Source organism: Curcuma longa, chromosome 10 (assembly GCF_044706935.1).
Source record: "Curcuma longa cultivar G26 ecotype Majalengka, Jawa Barat chromosome 10, ITB_CL_G26_1.1, whole genome shotgun sequence".
In the NCBI taxonomy this organism is placed as follows: domain Eukaryota; kingdom Viridiplantae; phylum Streptophyta; class Magnoliopsida; order Zingiberales; family Zingiberaceae; genus Curcuma; species Curcuma longa.
In genome coordinates, this window is record NC_133870.1 from 673,187 (window position 1) to 679,061 (window position 5,875).

The window sequence follows — 5,875 nt, forward strand, 5'->3', positions numbered from 1 at the left end:
TTGTAGGCCTTGGGTCAAGGCACTGGTGAGAATATCCGAGGAGGTTGATGGTACCTCCCACACAGCCTTATTGAAACGGTGAAGGTATTCTCGCAGGGTTTCCTTGGGTTTTTGCTTCATCATAAAAAGGGTGAGAGGAGTCTTTTGATATTTTTTAGAGCTAGAGAATTGGTGCAAGAAAACTTTCTTGAACTCCTCGAAGGAGTGAATAGAGGCGGGCGGCAGTCGGTTGAACCACCGTTGTGCTAATCCGCAGAGGGTGTTGAGAAAAACACGACACTTAACTCCATCGGTGTACTGACAGAGCAAGGATGCATTCTCAAACCGACAGAGGTGGTCCTCAGGGTCCGTGGACCCGTTGTATTCTCCCACCGGCGTTGTCCGAAAACGTCGGGGCAGTTCTTGTTCCAGGATCTCCCTGGAGAAAGGGTTCTTGTGTACAACTACTGGGGGAGCCACTAGGGAAATCATGGGAGCTTTGCCCTTGCGATCGTCACGTCGCTCCCCACCAGCATGAGACCCCTGCGAGTCCGCTTCTGTTGAACCCCCACCTCGGTTGGTGGTGCCCATTGGGAGCAAGACCTCCTCCACTGGAGAAGGCCTTTGGGCTCTAAAGGGGGCGTTGGCAGCGGGCGCAGGAGGGAGTGGCGGTTGAGCGCGTTCTGGCATCGCATTCAACATGCTTGAATAATGAGTCGAAGATTTTTGTGCGAAACTGTGATAAGATCTCTTGGGTTCGGTTCCTCCTCAGGCTAGCGTTTGTCGGTGGTGTATCTAGTGGTAACCATCGTGACGTTTAGCTCAGAGTTTCCACAGACGGCGCCAATTTATTCCAGCCAAATATCGACGACAGTCAACCCACCAGTCAAGGAAATGTCACCTCAACCTTAGCGGGCCCTAGTAGGAAGGAGACCTGCGAGATCATCATAAACGAATGGATTAGCTGGTGCCGGGGAGTCCCGACAGGCCACTCCGACCCTCAAGTCAGTTTTCGACGAAGATGTAGGAAGGAAGAATAGCAGTAGTAGTTGTCAAAATGCGAGAGTCGAAAGAGAGAACTGGTACCTGCATGGGAATTGATATACCTACAAGGCGAACATTCCATTTGTCAAGGGAGCAGACTATGGTGGTATCCAGGGGGACAAGACCAGGGCTTTACTGACATCTGCACCAGTAGAGCAGCATCTAGGAAACATGGACGATATGCCTACCACTGCTCTACGGCTGGAGGCTGTATGTCCTCTTTGTCGTTTAGCTATGAGTGGAAAGTTGGCAGCAATGATGAGGTGAGGCGTGGACACATAACCATAGCCTTTCCCCTGTACGACAGTTCACACGCTTGATTGTCTGTATTATATTTGTCTGTTAGCTAGAAGACTTGAGCCGGGATTGATGTTGGAGTGGGAGGGGATGCCCGGGATCGGTGATGGCCGGGATTATCCGGGTAAACTGAGCGAACTGGATGGTCGAGCAGACCAGGTAGACTGAGTAGTCTGAGTGATCTGATTGCTGACGGTGGGACGAGGTAAGTTACCCGGGACCGACCACAGTGGGGATCAGACGGGTGAACGAGGTATTGTAACGAGCAGGTCGGGCATGTTGAATGGCCTGAGTGAACTAAGCCAGTTGAGTGGACCAGGACAAGCTGAGCAATGGGTAATACGGGCGATGACGTTGGAGTGATTCAGATACCCGGGTCCAATGATAGCAGGGCTTGCTTGGGTAGGTGGAGCAAATGCCTGTGCAGGCCGGGTAAACCGATGAGTACGGGTAAGCTAAGTAGACTATTCCCTAAGGGATCTGCGTGTTGATACTGGCGTGAGGCGTTTGCCCAGGATTAGCCTTTACCGCGCTTAACCGGGTAAACGGATCGAGAGACCCCATCAGGCCGGGTAGGCAGGTTCATTTAGACAGATGGGATGGACCGTTCCCTGGATAACTAGGCCTGGGTTCCTGATAGGCTTCCGCAAGTATACGGTTGTCGTCAAGTAATAAAAAGATATCGAACCACAGGGACTGTGTATTAGCTATAGTGATGTCACTAAGATAGTTATCTAGACTCGGAGGGAAACGGATTGGTTGAGGATTTGGTTGTGTGTGTGAGAGAAAGAGAGATTGGCTTGGGGTTTATGGGTGAGATGGATAAGTTTAGGACTTCGGTTTCACATCAATGCTAGGCGATATCCCTAATTCATGTTTGTTCCCTTACTCTCAATGTTCACCACCTTGTAGGGATTCTAACCAAAATACCAACTCGACCTCGTCAGGCTTTGTTGGCATTTGACCTTGAAGTCCTATGTTGTGGCCCTCTAGTAAAGGTGCGCCAGAAAGCCCAGTTTAAGGCTTTCCTCCTGTCACGAGGCGCCCCGGTATACGATCCAACGCCTACCCTCTGTCACAGAGTACCCTGTTAAGGACCTTGTCCCAGTGGCCATCAACCATTAGATATCCCTTATGGGGGTTTACCACTATGTAGGAATCACCTCGGAAGGTCCGGTTAAAGACTCTCCTCCTGTCACGAGGCGTCCCGGGTATACGATCCTAGGATCTCCCTACAAAGTAATCTACCCCTCATAATCATGCATATGCGCTCACACAAATATTTCATCAAACACATTCAAGGCACATGATACATGAAACAAATGTAAACATCTCATTGAATAGGGAAAATGACATAAACTAGTTCATACATCACCATCATTACATAGATGTTCATCCTACATCCTAAACTCAGCGATCTACTCCATTACAAGAAGTTTACAAGAGGAATACATGAAAATAGTCATCCACAAGAAAAGGGAAGACTTATCTTTGAAGCGTGGTCACCCTCTTGAAGATCTTCTTGTTCCGGTGTAGGATGGACTGATGGAGATGAATGGCGAGGTGGATCGGCGAAGGATGGAGCGTTTAGGGCCTCCCCTAGAGAGGGGGAGGCGCCGCCGCCAAGCCAAGACCAAGGGTTTTGGAGAATGACCCAAGATAACCCAAGATTGGGTTTGTTTCCACCTTTTATACTCACCCAAAACTGCCCAGATTGTCCCTGGTTTACAAGGCTCCGCCTCAATGGGTTTTTCACCAAGTAAACCCAGTTTTCTTCAATTGGACCCTGAACCAAAGTTGTAGAGCATTAAATTATCTTCAATTTGGGTGGTGGACCGACCCATAACTCCATCTGAGCCGAAAGTTATGTTGGTTCGAAGTTTGGTCTGCAGTTTGGGCAGAGCACCCAGCGTGGCCGCGGTCAGGAGGCACGGCCGTGCCATTTAGCATGGCCTAGAGTAGTCATCGTTCTGTACACCCTGAAGCAAAGTTGTAGATCTTGAAGTTAGCTCCATTTTGAGGGGTGGCACGGCCCGTGGTTCAATCGGAGCTGAAAGTTATGCCCATTTTACTTTAAGTCTGCAAACTGTCCAGATTGTTAGGTAGACACGCCCCAGCACGCCCCCGTCACACGGCCGTGCCTAGGAGGCACGGCCATGTGCAGCCGCTGCTCTGTTTGCCAGGCACGGCCGTGCCTGTGAGGCACGGCCTGGTGTGGGTCGAAATGCAGACTCTGTTTGGGAGGCACACCGTGCCTATGAGGCACGGACCAAGGTCGCGGCTCTGTTGGAAAGGCACGGCCGTGCCTGTGAGGCACGGCCATGTCCTGGCTGCTGCTGGATCAGGCTGAAGAAGTGGGCACGGCCGTGCCTGATAGGCACGGCCCCTGCTGTCGTCGCTCTGTTGGAGGGACACGGCCGTGTCTCCTGGTGTTACACGGCCGTGTCTAAGCCTGGAAATATGAGGCACGGCCGTGCCTGGTAGGCACGGCCGTGTTCTGCCTTGTTTCTTCTTCTCCTCCATTTCTTCGTGTTTGCTACATAAGAGACTCACCCGTGACAGCGAGCACGGCCAGTGTGAGCCTCTTTTCTCCACTATTTGCTCCACCATCAATAATGCATCATTTTGGCTCTAAATCACATCCTGTTAAGCAAAATATACAAAAAGCAGATCTCCGAGCAAAAGAGTAGAAATATGCAATTATAAAAGAATAAGGTGTGACAAAGTGTAGCATATGCAATGAATCACAAGTAGATGAGCGTTAAAACAAGGCTAAAAATACTATATGATCTACGCTCATCACAAATCGAGAATTTGATACATCCTTAGAAATCAAAAATATTGTGTGAATTGTTTGACTCATGCATACTTGCTATGACATGCATAAGTTTTAATTTAAATGCACATAACATGCCATGTCATCATGTTTACTTAACGCTTAATCTAGAACAGTTAGTTAAGGACACATGAATGATTGATACTTGCCAACATAGTACCAGGGTGGAGCGAGATGATAGTACGTCAGGGAAGCTTAGTCTAGGTAGTCAAGTGGGGTAAGGAGTACCTTGCTTGGTCTGCTTAGTCAAGTGTAACTGACCGAAGCTACTTCGCCACATCCTAGACTAGTTAGACCAAGGTCTCTCAAGAAATTGGTTAAGGTCATAATTTCTTGAATCAGTTTTGTCTTAGAACATGGTCGTTGTTCCGATACCCAAGAAGGTCACTGTGCCTCGCCACTGCTTGGAAACTGATTTTTGAAATGTGGACTTAATTGATTGACGGTTAAACCTGAATCTAACTCAAGGTCAAATATTTTATTAGAACTTACCTTAAAATTAATAAAAATAAAATTGACTACTCATCTCACATAACCCATAAGGTTACCCGTGTATGTCATGTATTGTAACACTTAGTACGGGTGAGATGATAAGGACAATTAAAGTATACTATTTTAAAAAATATTTTCAAAAATTATTATAAATATTTTTATAAAAACTAATTTTGAAAATTTGATATTTCCTTGAGATTCATGCTTGTTGGGTGTAACTATACTAAAATTTTCAAAAACTTATATCTTTGAAAAATTGGTTGACCAACACATTAGACACAAACCTCTAGGTCAACACTAAATCTAAGAACCCTAAGACACATAGGCAGAAAATCCTTGTGGTCAACAAGGATGTCCTAAGAAAGTGTCTAGTTCAGGGGGACGTCTAAATTAAAGGAGTAAAATTATTTCAAAAACTATTTTACATATTATCTCTTTTGGTTTGGGTTAAACCCTAAGACATTTAGGGAGTTTGCCTTGTGGTTAACAAGGAGCCCTATGGAAATGTCAGATTTAGGGGGAGGTTCAAATCGAAAGAGTAAAATTAATTTTAAATTATTTTTCCTAAAATTATTATCAAAATTATTTTATATATTTTTATTCTGGCTCAAACCCTAAGACACACAGGGAGGTTGCTTTGTGGTTAACAAAGAACCCTGAGGACGTGTCTGATTCAGGGGAGACTCTGAATTAAAAGGATAATTATTCAAAAATCTACCTATTTTGAAAACACTCTTACAAAACTATTTGAAAATATCTTGAAAAATAATATTTTAAAAATTATTATTATCCATTATGCTTTTGACTTAGGATTAAACCCTAAGACACACGGGGAAGTTTGCTTTGTAGTTAACAAAGGGCCCTGAGGACGTGTCTAATTAAGGGGGAGATTCTAATTTAAAAAGGATAATAAATAATTTTTCAAAAACTATCTATTTTAAAAATACTTACCTTCAATGAAAATTATTTCAAAATTATTTCAAAAATTATTATTCATTATTCTTTTAATTTGAGTCAAATTCTTAGACACACAGAGAGATTGCTTTGTGGTCAACAAAGAGCCTTAAGGATGTGTCAGGTTAAGGGGGAGATTCTAACTTAAAAGAATAATAACTAGTTTTTCAAAATACCTATTTTGTAAAACACTTTTGAAAACTAATTTGAAAAATACCTTCAAAATCTATTTTGAAAATCAAAATTATATTGAAAATATTTTTTAAAAACTAT